The 15,497-nt window shown below is 41.8% G+C and overlaps 1 long non-coding RNA gene across 1 annotated transcript; it reads left to right on the plus strand.

Moving 5' to 3' along the window:
- The first annotated feature begins 6,873 nt into the window (after nt 1-6,873).
- LOC145446873 (uncharacterized) lies at nt 6,874-11,680 on the plus strand. Its single transcript, XR_013917376.1, has 3 exons — nt 6,874-7,023; nt 9,309-10,484; nt 10,522-11,680. It is a non-coding gene; the product is annotated as an uncharacterized LOC145446873 (long non-coding RNA).
- The last annotated feature ends 3,817 nt before the right edge of the window (nt 11,681-15,497 follow it).

The following is a 15,497-nucleotide window of genomic DNA, read 5'->3' on the forward strand; positions in this document are numbered from 1 at the left end:
TTTTGAAAATATGTCCGTCTTATCCAAGATCTAGAATCAAGGTACGGATATATCAATTTTAGTAAGCCTTAACGTTTTGGAATATTTGTCGGTCTTCTCCAGGGTCTAGCACCGAGGTACCGATATATATTAATTATAGTGGCCCTAATCGTTTTGGAAAATCTGTCCGTCTTATCCAGGATCTAACATCAAGGTACGGATGTATCAATTTTAGTAAGCCTTAACGTTTTGGAATATTTGTCGGTCTTCTCCAGGGTCTAGCACCGAGGTACCGATGACTATTGATTACAATAGTAGCCTTAAACTTTTGGAATATATTTCGGTCTTCTCCAGGGTCTACCACGGAGGTACCGATGACTATTGATTACAATAGTAGCCTTAAACTTTTGGAATATATTTCGGTCTTCTCCAGGGTCTACCACCGAGGTACCGATGACTATTGATTACAATAGTAGCCTTAAACTTTTGGAATATATTTCGGTCTTCTCCGGGGTCTACCACCGAGGTACCGATTAACATCCATTGTGGATATTGCCCTTTTTGTTGCCATCTTGTTCGACGCAACGCTTCTAATATCTTTCCACCTTTTGGTTTGTCAAGCATTCTCATTAGGGTCCGAGCCCAAGTCCATTCCAACTACTTCCTCATGGTACACACGACACATGACGCGTGTCCATTTAAACTACTTCCCCGTGTTACACTTAACACGAGTTGAATTTTTGCGTTGCACAATTCATACAGTAGCGCTCTTGCGGTCAACCGCCTGCATGTATTATGTGCGGTGACAGTTCTCGGCAGCTCACATTTGAGCGCAACACCGGCTGAATAAATAAACAGCCACTGATAGCGCCCAAAATGAAGCAACCTAGTAAAAGCCTAGAAACCCATTGCCCCCCACAAAGGCATTTTTTATTGTTTTATAATTTTTTTGTGAAAATGATTTTATACCCCGTATAACTTTTATCTTGGATTTTCGCTTTCGTAATTTTTTATATATTATGTACATGTTTTGGAATCCATTGATTTTATAATTTTGTTCGCAATGGGTTTTCATTTTTAAGATTTTTTTCTTGGTGGGTATTATACTATGATGCAATGCGCGTATATACACATTTTAATATATCTCTCCACCCCAGCCTTCCCCCCTTTTTTGACAGGGATCGTCAACAGTCACATTCTTTTCAGCACACTTACAACGTGTCAACTGGGAGGCGAGGTCCTGCCATAGTTAACCAAAGTGTTATACTGGATAGGAAGTGCCGAGAGACGTGCTCATCATTTACTTACATTACGCCATCACGTGAGCACCTGATAGGCTTAATTTTCCCCATTAATATAAACCGTCAGACACTCAAAAGGAAAACACCTCTTACCATTTGGTAAGTGCCAAGCGGTGCCATTGGTATCCATCGAGTGAGAGGGGTGCCGAGAGGTAGGGATGGGAGAATGTCTTCTACATATATTTACATTTGCGATTTAGATATAGTCAATAATAGTAAATTTCATATCCTTATGAAAAAATTCTTGATGTATTGTGCGTCCGTCACGATCGCGATTTCAAAAAAATTTAATATATATATACACATAATACATAAGCAGCAATTTAAAACACTTTGATGTCTCATAGTTATATCACTAATATTTCGCGGAGCCGACTGTAGCGAGGACCAAATAAAAAGGGAAAAAATATAAGTAAATTAGAAACTCAAATATAATTAGTAGACTAGCAAAAACATTTCATAATGAAAATAGGGTGATTTTTCACGGGGCAGGGGGTCTGGGAATGTTATCCGCTTTTTGTTACTATCTTCTCCTTCTTATGACGATTATTCGGGTCGACGAGCGATCGCAATTGGACCACACTAGTCTCGTAAATGATTGTGGCGTTAAAACAAATCATTCACTACAATGAGCGAACCTAATTGCATTTGTACCCTCCGAATTAATATAAACATTTTGTGTAACAGACAATAAATGTAAAGCAGACTATCACTGAAGACAAAACATGTTCTATACTTATTCTAAAATTCATTTTTGTATATAAGGTGGAAATTGAGCAGCTTGCATTCGAGTAATTGAACTATCCGTAGTCCCCGAGATGTTATTTCAGGGTCACATTTAGCGATTCAATCACAATACAATGTCCTTTACTTTCTGGAACTTAACATAAATTTTGTGTATCGGTATAATAAATCCGTGTATATAATAAATGAAATACAAGAATACAGCTTCTACTTCAGAGCTATTCTCCAGTTACACTGCATTCTGACTCAAATTCTTTTTCCGTTAAGTTTAGCTAGACAGGGATGCCGAATTATTACGTTTGTCCTAATTCCCTATCAGCTATAGCCTTATTAATTTAGTTGTCCCGGCTTGTCTGGCAGTCTAAACACTACCAGTCCGTTGAGTGAATTAGCTTCTTATAGAATCAAGGCACCTTACCAGCATGCTATATCACTTTATCACCATGTAGACAAGGTAATTCAACTCATTTGTGATACAATAAGCGCGCGATCATTCAATAATGGACTGGTCCTCACAGGGTACACAATTCAGAAATTACACAAGGCGCCGCGATCCAGCCAATCATCGACCCACATCTTCGAAATTTGGTCAAGACAAACTAAACCACGAGAAAAAGGGTGACTTAAATTAAACCGAGTCAAACCCTGACTCAAGTCATAATATCTGACTATTTATCACACAGCATTCAATCTGTACATAAGGTTAATTCATTCAGGACACTATCCATGGCCCAGTGCAACTAATCTGGACCAACACTGATCACATTATGATTTCCAGACCTAAAAATGTCTCGCGTTATTTTAATTTTCAAATTCCAAACCTCAGGTGAGTTCTGGTCTTATTTGTAAACATCAAGCATTCCTGCTTCAAGCGATCCAAAACTTGATACCGATTGCAGATATCATCTCAATTCATATGGCGTTCCTATTTGTATACAGTCACATTCACTATCACATATACAATCGCGCGGGCCAATGTACAAAATGTTTTGAGGTACCATCGCATCAATATCAACACTTGCTCCTTCTACAGGTGCAGGGCGTAAAGTCAATTCTCTTATCTTGGCAATCCGTTCGTGATCTACCATTGAATGACCTATTATACCAAGATCGTGTTGACATGACCATTCTTCGACCCCTTCCTGCGTGTTGCAGCTATGGAGTGTTTTGTAACAATTCTTCGAAACTTTTATATCCGTCGCCTTAATAACCACGCCCCGAATTAGTTCGTAAATCATTATGCGCCTGCCTGCATCATATGAATCAATGCTTCTTAGTTCCAAAATATCATCCAATATATGGCACATTATATCCAATGTTCTCTGGGATATTTCATCGTACAATGACACTCTTGTCAAGAGCCCATCGTCGCGTCTTTTACACCAATCATTTCGGTTTGAAATCATATCCCACACGTGGTTTTTAAGGTCCATTCTCTCGTCCCACGTTTCATATGTTCCTAAATCCCAACTGTCCATGGAGTAATAAATACTCCGTAGATTGTCCCAGTTCGTGGATTCATGCTTAGGTATTAAATCCACCGTTGCAAGTTCCTTCATTTTAGCACCACTATTCTTCAATTACACAATCCCTACAAGAATTTTAGCCAGGTAATATAGAGTTCCATCTTACTATACGGGTAAAAATTACCCTCTCCAATTACGCAATAGTTCCTTTCCACACCCAACATCGGCATGAATTCAATTCATTTGTATATTAATTTCACATACCCAATCACAGCAAAAGAGTTCTATCTGCACTCCCAGCTATTCAGCAGCCAACAAAAAATTTTCTCCGGCTACCATGCACCAACTGACGCAAGAAAGGATTCAGAAAAAACGCACGAATTTGAATTCGGTCATAGATCATGGTATAAGCATGGCTCGCCGAGTGCGAGTCCACCTGCATACGGATACCCGGTTGTCGGTTGTGTCCTCAGTCGAGCGGATGTTACTAGGAAATTGCTAAGTAGCCCATCTGCCCGAATTATCGGCTATTATGAACAGTAGTAAAGGCATGACCGCGAGTTTTCTATGCTTATTGAGCACGCATATTTGGCGGTGTGTATACTGCTTAACTGCTCAGGAACATGAAGCGATCTCGTATTTCATTACAGAAAGTAACGACTTCTGCTAGTAAGTTATGTTTCTGTGATGCCTTTGATGTTACTGATACATCGAGCCTCCAGCCTATACGGGGCTTACCAACTTATCTTCCATTCAACTGCATCGTTATAATGTGTAACATTGATTTGCATGGATGAGAAATGAACTAATATATATTTTTATTCTTTCTCGCCCCTCTTCCTACGCAGAGATAGTCACAGTTCGATTCAGGAGTCGGAGCCGGATTCTGAAACTGCCATATGAACCGGATTTTAAACAGGATTCGATATTCATAACAAATATTGGGTGACAAAGGTTCAAGATATCATACATTCTCTGAAAAAAACTGCTTCGATAACATTTCCCTAGCTCAGTGGTTCTCAACCCTCCTGACCTCACGGCACACTTTGAAAATTAAAAATAGTTCACGGCACACTACCACAGTGGTTTCGAACTCTTTTGGCTTACGGCACAGGCAAACTACCGGAATGCGTATAGCAGCAACCACAATCTTACAGAGGTGGTCACTGACGAAGCACTGCTACCCCTTCGGAGCACACAAGTAGGCTTTTCTCTGCTTAAGTTTCTTTTATCTCTGCGGACATGCCACAAAACGTCTATCATTTTGAATGACATAATATACCATGACATGATTCCCACAGAAATTGGCATTTCGGTGCCAGCCGATACCGCGCCGCAACACAACAACACATGCTACATTGGCCGAAACATTGTGTATTTGTCCATTGTCCATAGCCGCGCTGGATGGTTGCGAAGAATAGTCTTCTCAATCTCAGCCCCACAATACAAATGCCACCGGGGGCACTTACTGAGGAAAATGATGAACCACGTGCATAAATGACAATTTTTGGTGCGTCTCACAAAAGTTTTTGGTTTAGTTTTCTTTTCGTCCGCTACGTTTGGGCGACTCCAGTATCTGCTGACTATATAGCAGACAGGAGGTCACGAATTAACAACATACAATAAAGTTATAGTCGTAAATTATGTGCCTAAATATTCGCGCCTGGCGCGACTTGACAGCAAATTCACAGCGGATCCATCGCATCAAATCGTGTTTTCCAGTTCTTATGAAAAGCCCGGCCTTTAAGTGGGTTCAGGGGGACTTCGCCCGCCACAAGCTTTATTGATCGCCTGATGGGGAGCACAAGATCACCATTTGCGAGAATGGCGGTGGCGAAGTGCTGTTTGGTACTGATTCTAGCTGAAATCCACGCTAACATGATGTGTAAGCGGATGGCTAGTGGCATATCCGAATGATGAGTATAAAATTGCGAAAGAACAATTGTTGCCCGTTTTAAGTATGGGGCCGTATGAGAATATGATAAGGTAAACACCAACTTCTGACCGCAATCCACTTATATTTCGATCTGCCGTTATACGAGTAACGGAAAATAACGGCTCGGTTATGATTTTTTTTATCAGCAGCCTGGTTTTAATGCTTCGATGTGGAAATTGTCATGTTTAATTTGACGGGTACAAAATTTCAAATCGTTGTCCATTGTATACGCAAATAGGCCTACCGCTCGCCAATCAGCTACGGTCAGATTGCGTTTACCTAAGCATAACAAAACATCTATACATTGTACAATGTACAATTTGTACATATACGTTACTATTCGAAACTAGGTCGTGTGGTGATTATTATCCTGCTGCGAGGTAGTGGCGTGTGCAGAGTAATGATCAGTGCAGTGACATCATCCACAGCGGGTGTCCTTACAATCACAGTACTACATTATTTACATCGAATATCTATTACTACGTGCGGATAATTCGTTACGCAATTAAGAACCAAGCTAATACTGGTGACGCAATAATGAGTATAGAGGCGTTTGAAAACCCGACATTTCTGCTATCCAAATCCTGTTTTAAATCACACTCTTCGTTGCTCATGAATGTTCATAGTTCAGTTATTATGTCATGGGCACTGCACAAACGAAAAGTAATCGTTCCTTCACAAAGAAATCGATTAGATATGTGAAGCAGTCGATTACGATTGCGATTACTTCGGATCTTTTTCGAATGTAATCGACTGCGATTACGAATACTTGGAAATGCTGCAATCGTCGCAATCGACTACGATTACTAATCACGATCACCCCATGTCTGGCCCACACCAAACGAAAGTCGATAAACATGCAGTGTCTGCTTTGTGTATGATACGCCCCCATGTTTAATACGCACCCTTAAAATAGCATGCAAATTTTAGAAAGGCCTGCACCCATGTATATTACTTGTTCTGCGTCTCAATGGGCGAGTAGTTGCGATTTTAGGGTGTGCTATCATTGCGTATTTGCGATGCAGTTATTAAACGATCATTACTCAATCAGCGGCATGTTCTTTGAACGATAGCAGATAGCAGCCAAAGCTCGCAAGGCCGGCAGAGCGATAGTTTCGGCTATCGACACTATATCTTGTACACGAGGTCCATGACAAGCGTGATAGGTCAGGCCAAAGATTAAGTCGTGCGTACCAGGCCTGCTGAAGATGCGACCGATCGCGAAAGCATTTGTATCTTGTGTACATGGCATACTATATGTGCGATTGGGGAGGCCTGTCGTTGACGTGATGAATTGGCGACTATTGCCGCGTGCGCGCTGCGATCAGTCATAAAGAATCCGATTATTTAACTGCCTCAGTGTTTTGAGTTGGACATCTTCTTAGTATACTTTACATAATAGCATCTTAGCTCATACAACGAAATTGTTTTTAGCTCAGAATTACCCTTTACTGACCGCTATCAATTTTTTTTAGCATACTCTCCACGCAAAGTCCGCTGCAACAATTCCACTTGCCTTGGGCTCCCAGAGCAGGATCAGGAAAGATCGGGAGCCACCTCAAGACGCACACCAATCGTCCGTTGATTCATACCACAGGTTTGTCTTACACAATTAGTGTTTAGTATTTGATATTTTCCCGATAATGGCGCACAACATTAGACTGAAGACATAATATTTCAAAAGACACCCTTCCAAAAAAAAACGCCGTTTAAAATACGTTTTAAACAAGGTGTTTCAAAATAACGCCTGATCCAAATGCAATCCCAACGGTAACGCTGATCAGTTACCCCGGCAACAGGCGGGATATAGACAGTAGTGTGAAAATTGATCTGGTTTTAATTGGCATTTCGACACCACCCATGACGCGGAAACACGCATATGTGCGTTTTTACGCTCATATTTCCTTGCATTCACCATTCATTGCATTTATCTTCAGGGACCCTCAATGGTGTTCAATTTCTATAAAGTCTTGCGGTTCTATAGCGTTGAAATTCTATAGCTTTACAATTCTCACGGGTCGTTGTTTTTTCCATTTGTACTATCGTCGCCCGGTGTGGTATATGTAACTAATTTCGCCCAGTGCGTGGTATTCGCCTAATAGACATCAGGTCCCAAACCCTAAATACAAAATACTTAAAACGCTTGACGCCTGTTAGTTAGCGAGTCCGCAACATCGCGCAAATGCCAACCAACCAACATTGCTACATTGATATTGAGCAGAGTGTAAACGGGGTTTTATACTCGCTACCGATAACATAAACAACAAGTTATATAGCAGTAGCCAGTACCTTAATCGCACGGATTTGGTTCTATTGATACAGTAAAGACATGAAGTCGAGATTGACCCCGTACGCCCGCTCGATTTTTTTTTTTTACATTAAAAAACGATATCAATGTCATTGATTGGTTGAATAACCATCATTCGTTGACTATGTATATCGCTCGTGATGTTGTGTGATTGCGGGTCAAGCTCACAGCAGAGAGTCACTAAATATTCACAAACGGAAATCTGGATATTTCGAGAAATCTTTGGTAACAAAAAAGCCAGTAAAACTTTTAAGGTTGTCAGGGTGCATGCTCGTTTAGGGTTGATTTTTTATGCTGCCAGCGCCATGCATCGAGTGACCCGCAGTTGAAATGCAATAAATTTGAACCAAAGATCTTATAATGAAGTGCAAATTAAAATTTACCAAGAGGGTTCACAGTGCAGAACCTACCAAGGTTCTGTTGTGAACGCGAACCTCTAAATTTCCGAGGTTCACACACAGAACACGAACGTAAACCTCACGTTCACACCATCCCTAATGTATACTAATTGGAATTCATTACTGTGTAACATCGTCATTCACTCCTATAAGGATTTTCGAGCGTAAATAGGGGATAGCAGAAGAATATCCCGAAAACACATGGTATTTTATTGTTGGAGACAAACTTCTGATTTGATACGTGATTTCCAACTTGCAATCGTTTGTTTCGTAAACTTGTAAACGTGCAACGTGCATTCTGCATAGTTAATTTGTTATGGGCATGACGCAATGTGCATTGATCATGACACAGTGTTTAATTCGATTATTCGATTCGTTTCCACGGAAAAATATTACATTCCGATAACCCCGATCGACACCGAATGGACTGGTAACGAGCGCACCAATATCGAACGTCAAATCACCGGCCAATTGGTACAAATCGAATTCCCATTGATCACGTGGTTATACTCGCCCATATTGCTCTTACTACAGTTACAGTTGAATAATAACCGTACATTTAAGATTGAATTGAGCTGTATGGCTTACGTTAACGAGCACAGTGCCAGTGTTAAAACGCCGCATCAGAATTTTAATGCTGTATACTGCACAGCATTGGCACGAAGCAAAGTGGGTACCAGTGCAACTATGATGTTAGCGACAACTGACAAGTATTCATTATATCGCCACAAGCCGGCACAGCGGCACCCATGTACCGTTGCCGCATCCGATGTTACTGACGGCCAACAGACTCCAGATTACTATAGATAACCAACTTACGGGTAGATTAATAATCAATTGAACTAGAGATGGCCAACCTTTCTCGGTTGAAGGCCCACATGAAATTGACGAACGAGTGCGTTACCCACTAGCCGCGCAAAGCGCGTAATACTTTCAAAGGTAATATTATTATTACATGGTATATTGCGGGTCGACTGTCTACCGCCCGCTGGGCTCAGTTTGCAAGGACAGGACTATTCGGCATCCGGACATCTCGATATCGAAGATTTCCGCTAAAATGCGATAATCCTTTTGTGCCTATATTTCATCGTTGACAATCTTTCTGTGAGCGCAAACGCGAATATACCCTCTCTCGCAATTGCTAATCGGCTAAATCCGTCACTTTTTCATTTTCAGATAAGGGCAGTCTACAGAGAAAGAAATCATGTGACAACTAAACACGTGAAGCATGAAGAACGATTTCACCACTTTTTTAGTCTATTGCAATGTACGACGATTTACAAAAAATGTGACTGCTGGATCCTCGATCTGCCAATGCGTATGAATTGACATTTTAGTCATCATCATCCAAGTGTCGCGGCCACGCCGACTATATTTTTGGCTGGCCCTGCGAGCCCACAATCTGAGCCATTCAATTTTGATAATACAACAGAATTTCGATAATATATTGAAAGTTAGCTCGCGCGCTATTCAAACCTTCTCGCGGGTCACATATGGTATACACAACCCTGATATAGACAGGCCCCTTTCATAGTTTTCAGAGCTGGAGCTGGAGCAGCGGCGACAATGCGGCCCGGAGCCGTAGCCAATCTACGATCGAAGAAAGCTCCGGAGCCGGAGCAAATCAAACCTACGGCTATTCCAAAGCCCTGATTAGAATTACACTTTCTCGTATGCTACCATTATTATGTTATTAACCCTTGTCTGTTTTATACGATCGCACTCCCTCGGTGTCGCTTGTCAGCGTTTGATTTTTTTGTTTGTTTTAATGACACGCTGTAGACGGCAACAGTGTGTTTACGTAATTTATTTCCTAGTGCAGGGCGTATTATCAAGTCATCATGCCTTTAGGGCATTACACTTGTCTCTCACACCCATACTAGTAGGTGTGATCAAATACTGCACCGTTCTTACATGCAACTATGAAGATTTTCTCCCTTTTAAAAAAATTAGTTTTGTGCTTTGATTTTTCAAAACTTGACCCTTGGAGTGTGAAATCTGTGTCGGTCAGGAACCCGGATGAATGAACAGGGATGCGACAAGTGTGCACTGCTAAATGTATCCTTGTGGAAAATTCAGCCGAATCATAATGCTGCTCACCGTATAAGAAGTGAGCACCCATCTGCTGAAGTAAGCTATAGGTTGTATAGGGTATTGTCTTTCGAGGGTGAACTATCAATTGGAACGCGTGGTTTTGCCCACTTTATTGTTGTTCGTATCTTTAAGGATTCTTGCACAGGCCCATTCACCTTGTTGCAGTGCTGGGATCAAGCCACTACCCTCGAGTCACGAGTCATCCCGAGTCATTGCACATTTTGACCCGAGTCAAGTCAAGCCAATCGATTCCCAAAGGTGACTCGAGTCAAGTCAAGCCACCCGATTTTTGGAGGCGACTCGAGTCAAGTCGAGCCAAGTCAAGTCAAGGCAAGCCAGTAAAGTGACTCGAGTCAAGTCAAGTCATCCCAACACTGCTTTGTTGCAATGTAGCATTGTTCAGCCTTTATGGACCAGACTTAATTAGGTAAATTCGCCTACGGCTATAGCTTCAGCGACAAATTAACATTCTTTGTATTGATTCGTGTGCCACATTGACAATGAATGAATAATAGCTATAATCGCCAAATCCTATTGTAATTTACGATTACCGTATACTGAGATGGGCCACTCGTGCTTTCGCTGAATCTCAAATTCTAAATTTCAGCCACAACATGCGTAATTAGTACGAAATATAGGGTAGCTTAACGCATGGGCGTAATACGAATACAAATCAGAAGTAGCACAAGGTCACATAACGAGACAATGATTGTATCGCGCGAAAGAGGCTAAATAGGGGTAATGTTATTTAAAAAAAATATCAAGGGCTGTAGCATTTTCCCGTACCTTTCTAGTTACTTTCATATCTATACTGCTATGTTATTCAATATTTGGCAGCTGTTTAAATTGTTCAGTAAATCGGCCTAGCCAGCAACTGGCATGCAGCTTTCGGCTCATATTTATGGTTCGATCTGTCAAGGAGAATTTAGTATGACAATACCCTTAAGCTTTTGATGATATAATCTGCATCTTCACAGCAATCAAATCCATACTTCCGATATCACAATTATAGTATAAAAATATCCATTCGAACTGTCATTACCAGAGCGACAAAACAGTTGCTGCCCTTTAGTCTTGCTTTGCATATCAGATTTCGTTATATACCCGTAGTTTGAGTACACACGAGGCTAAACCCAAGTTACACCTTCACGGTCATTGACTCGCGACCGACCAAGTTCACATCACAAAAAGTGACGGAACACTTCAGGGTATGTAAACCCCCTATGTATCGATACGGAAATTTACTGTAATGCGTTTAACCAAATTATTCTTCCAAAGTATTGGCGACTCACTTGAGCCTATTTCACTTGACTGGTGTTCGGCTGAACCACGGAGTGAAAGCCCCAGCAACTATAAAAGGTGATGCGCAAATTTCTTCCCAGCTCTTAATAACGGGAAATATTAGAATTATGGATTCCGTTGGTGACGGGCATAATATACCCGAGAAGACTCGATATTTATGCCACTGGTAGATTGAAAAATGTATCACGGTATATATAACATGTAGCTTGTGGGACCTAAACGTGATTGAAACTCATCTTTAAACCTACGCAAGAGGCTGATTGTGACTTCCCCTTCGTGATTTGGATAGTTGGCTCATCAATATAGCCTCACTTCGTTATGGTTAAGTACATGCGTAAATAAAGATTATACAATCCACTCGTGTTGACGATTTCACGCGCATAATAATCTTGTCGACGAGTCCGGGAGTGCTACTAATTAGCAACTCTCTGATCTGTCATGAATAATTAAATACCATCGCCTATCAACGCGTATTTAGTATCCTCAACGACGATTTGTGCAAGTCACAATGTCCGAGTTTTTATGGAGTATGTGATATAATAACGGCATTTTCAGGTGCTTCCAACCTTTTGTCTTATACAACACGTATCTTCTGATGGTTATGTTCAAGTGTTGGCGGAAATCAATTACCCATGTACCCACGCGTTGCACATGTTTGCGGACATTCGATATCATTTAGTTTCGCGACGTAACTCTTTAATCATTCCTCACACACCTAACGGCATTGGCTCCGAGTCATCGAGATACAGGAGCCAACTCATTCTAGGTACGAGGCTCGACAGTTAGACTAGAGATGAAGCTAGGCCATAAGTGATGATACATCTACCGTGTCAGGCATAATGCAGATGCGATTGTGTACGCCGACCGATAGTATAGTGCACACCGGGCCCATTGTATATGTGATTCATCAAGCCAGCGGAACTAGGTTTGTTGGAGACGTGGCAAGTCGCGCAGCGAGCCCGCGGCAATTGATGACGCTGGTCGACCTCATTTCCGTTTTCTGGCCCAAACAATGACTATTAAGTCCATTTCCGTACGCTGATCACGAATACGAAGTCACCCCCTGCCATTACGTAATTAGTTACTAAATTTTTATTCGACTTTTCTGAGGAAAAAAAAAATTGTGTCCTGATGAGTGAATCCCGACAGCAATTTCGGAATCAGCATCATCAATTTAGGTAAACTCAATTATTCGTTCCTAAACATCAAAACAAGCCGAAAAAAATCGACCAGAGCGATCCGATTTCGCAATCTTCTCAGCTGGAGATCCCGTCACTGTCGCAGTTACATTGTGCATTGCAAATTGCACTGACGATCACGCTAATCGGCAACATGCCACTCCCCAATCAGACGCGCGCAACACCGATCATGCGTCCTATCTAACTGCAATCGGGTGCCTGCGCCCGAGCGGCAATTGCGAAAGCACGGGGCTCCGCATTTCAAAAGGCGGTGATTTCGGGCCCCAACCCTTCTTTGACTACGGGTTTGTTGTTCATCAAACTTATTATCTTCGCCCTAAGTAGAATACATATCTTTGTGAAATTGTCCTAAAGGCCGGTTATTTTGAAAGTACGTTCGAACACTGTGCCTATTTCTGGCGTCATGGGTCATTTTGTTAGTCGCAAAGGCCCAACTATATTTTACGCTCAGAACTCCGGTCCATAACCCCGCGTTTACTTCTCTCGGCCCCCGCCTAATACTATCGAGAAATATCTTTATTACTTATCTCTCTATTAACAGTATAGTTTGTCCTGCCACGCGATTTTTGGTTATTTCGTCGTGCAACACCTCTAAAATATTTTTTAGACCCGTTATTGCAGTACCTTTTGTAAATAACATATATTAATAGGAATACGACAGACATGCATACTGACTTTGGATCAGTTCGCCATTTACGGTGTTCTGCGATGTGCTGTGTTCATTGAAAATCGTCATCTTTAGTTCTGTGTTTCCTGATCCGATCGGCAGAGCTTGTCTGTTGGTAGTTGACGACAAGATCGCCGTATTGTCCCTCGGATCAATTGTTGTTGGTCCAGATGTGCCATCTCCTGATGAAATTGAAGTGGTTATTCTGGTACTTACCTTTTGATCATGCTGTTGGATTTGGCGATCCGGCCTGGTGATGGAGAGGTGTGTATTCGTCACATAATACGGATCTGTTTCGATTGTTCTTCCAGCCCGCTTTGTTTCCATCACCTCTACGCGGCGTTGCATTGATATTGTGCGTCGATGATTTACGCGCAATGGTTGCGTATAGGGCTTGGTTTTTAGGTTAGTTTCTAACGTCTCTAGTAGTCGTTTTTAAGGCATTTTTTTACACTTCCTTTTTCGCACCAATAGTCCGTGCTCCCTTAGAAACCGTACACAATCACCTACGTTGGGCAACGCTCCCGCTTGAATTGATCGCAATACCTTGTATGTCCCTCCATGAACGCCTACGTAAGCTAAATGGTAGGGCATGTGCAGGTTTTCGCTTTTCGGGTATCTGCTGTTTCTTGTGGGGAAACGCCATTTTTTTCAACAGCGCGTCGCTAGACGGTTCTCTCCTATCTGTTTCCGTGCTATGGTTAGGCAGGGCGTATAATTTACTTGCTCCATATGAGATCTAGTGAATTTAAAAACCTTCATTTCAACGTTCATGTACAGCACACATCTTATTAAAGTGAAACATTCACACTCCTATCGCACACCCACAATTCAGTGTTCCACACTGGCGCCGTCTCTATTTACGGCGCTTACTACACTTGAACCCAATTTTTTATCCTCTCTTTGCTCATGTATTCAGATTTACCGGTAAAGCTGAGTGAGGTGTCTTGGAAAATGTAGGGCCCGTAAATAATATAATTGAACATATTCGGGCGGACCCGTGGGTATATTGACTTCGTTACGTAATGACATTTCGTGGCCTGTCTGCTGTGTCAAAAGATATTCAAATCGCCCACACGTACTAAACTAAAAGACGCACACGATTTCAAATTGGTATTTCTGCACTAGCAATTAATATTTCTCTGCGAGATGGCATTTTTTGTGGGGTTTTGATTGCCAGGACAGATACATTTGGCGCAAGTTGTTTAGGCGCCCATGGACAATTAAATATATATATGTATGTATAGTATATATATATATCGAAGTCGGTCAGCATAAAGGCAGTCCTTTTGTGCCAAGATTTTCTCATTCTGGCACACTTCTCGGAGTCGCATGTTATATGTCTTGGTGCGATAATGGCTGACGCCGATATACCCATTTCTATAACTCATGCGTATTATTTCTTGGAGGAAGGGTAACCAATAAGCAATAAATATGTGACTCTGAAATGACGTGCAGCGCGAAATTTTTTGGAAAAAGTTGCCTTAATTTCGAAAATAATACTTTATAATTTAATTAATGTTAATTCACGAGAAAACTGTGGGAACCCCATCCCAATTGAGGGATTGGGTGTGGCAGATATGGTCATGAGCGCCAATATAGCCATTTCAACGCGCAATCGCCCCCCTGGACCGACAAATCGCCCCCTGGGGGGCGATATCGCCCACGTTGGGAACCACTGTATTAAAATGTCGCATCCGTGTTTTGATGCTGTGCACAGCAATGGCATGGAGTTAGGTGCGTTCTTGTTCGGCCATGACATCGACAAGCGTCAAGAAGTAATTATCACGGCGCATACCCACGCAAAACGACGGTTCCGTTGTTCTTGTCAGCGACTACCGACTAAATCGTTCGATAGCTTCCAGACCAGATCAGTGGCATTAATGGGCTGCGGAGACGGAGCTAATTCATGATAGAAAAGAGCGCCGGAGCAGTTTAAAATATACAACTGCTTTAAAACCCCTGTATGTGATTCTTCCATTTCACCCAAAAGATTACCGGCATTTTGCTTTAATTAGACCAGAATTATCTCGTTTGTCCTGCCGAGAAAAACTTCGATAACACCCCCCTCTAGTTGCCCAACGCCGCACCAATACAGACACG

This window comes from Botryllus schlosseri, chromosome 9, assembly GCF_051294905.1.
Source record: "Botryllus schlosseri isolate E-star chromosome 9, Bs_hap1, whole genome shotgun sequence".
NCBI lineage: Eukaryota > Metazoa > Chordata > Ascidiacea > Stolidobranchia > Styelidae > Botryllus > Botryllus schlosseri.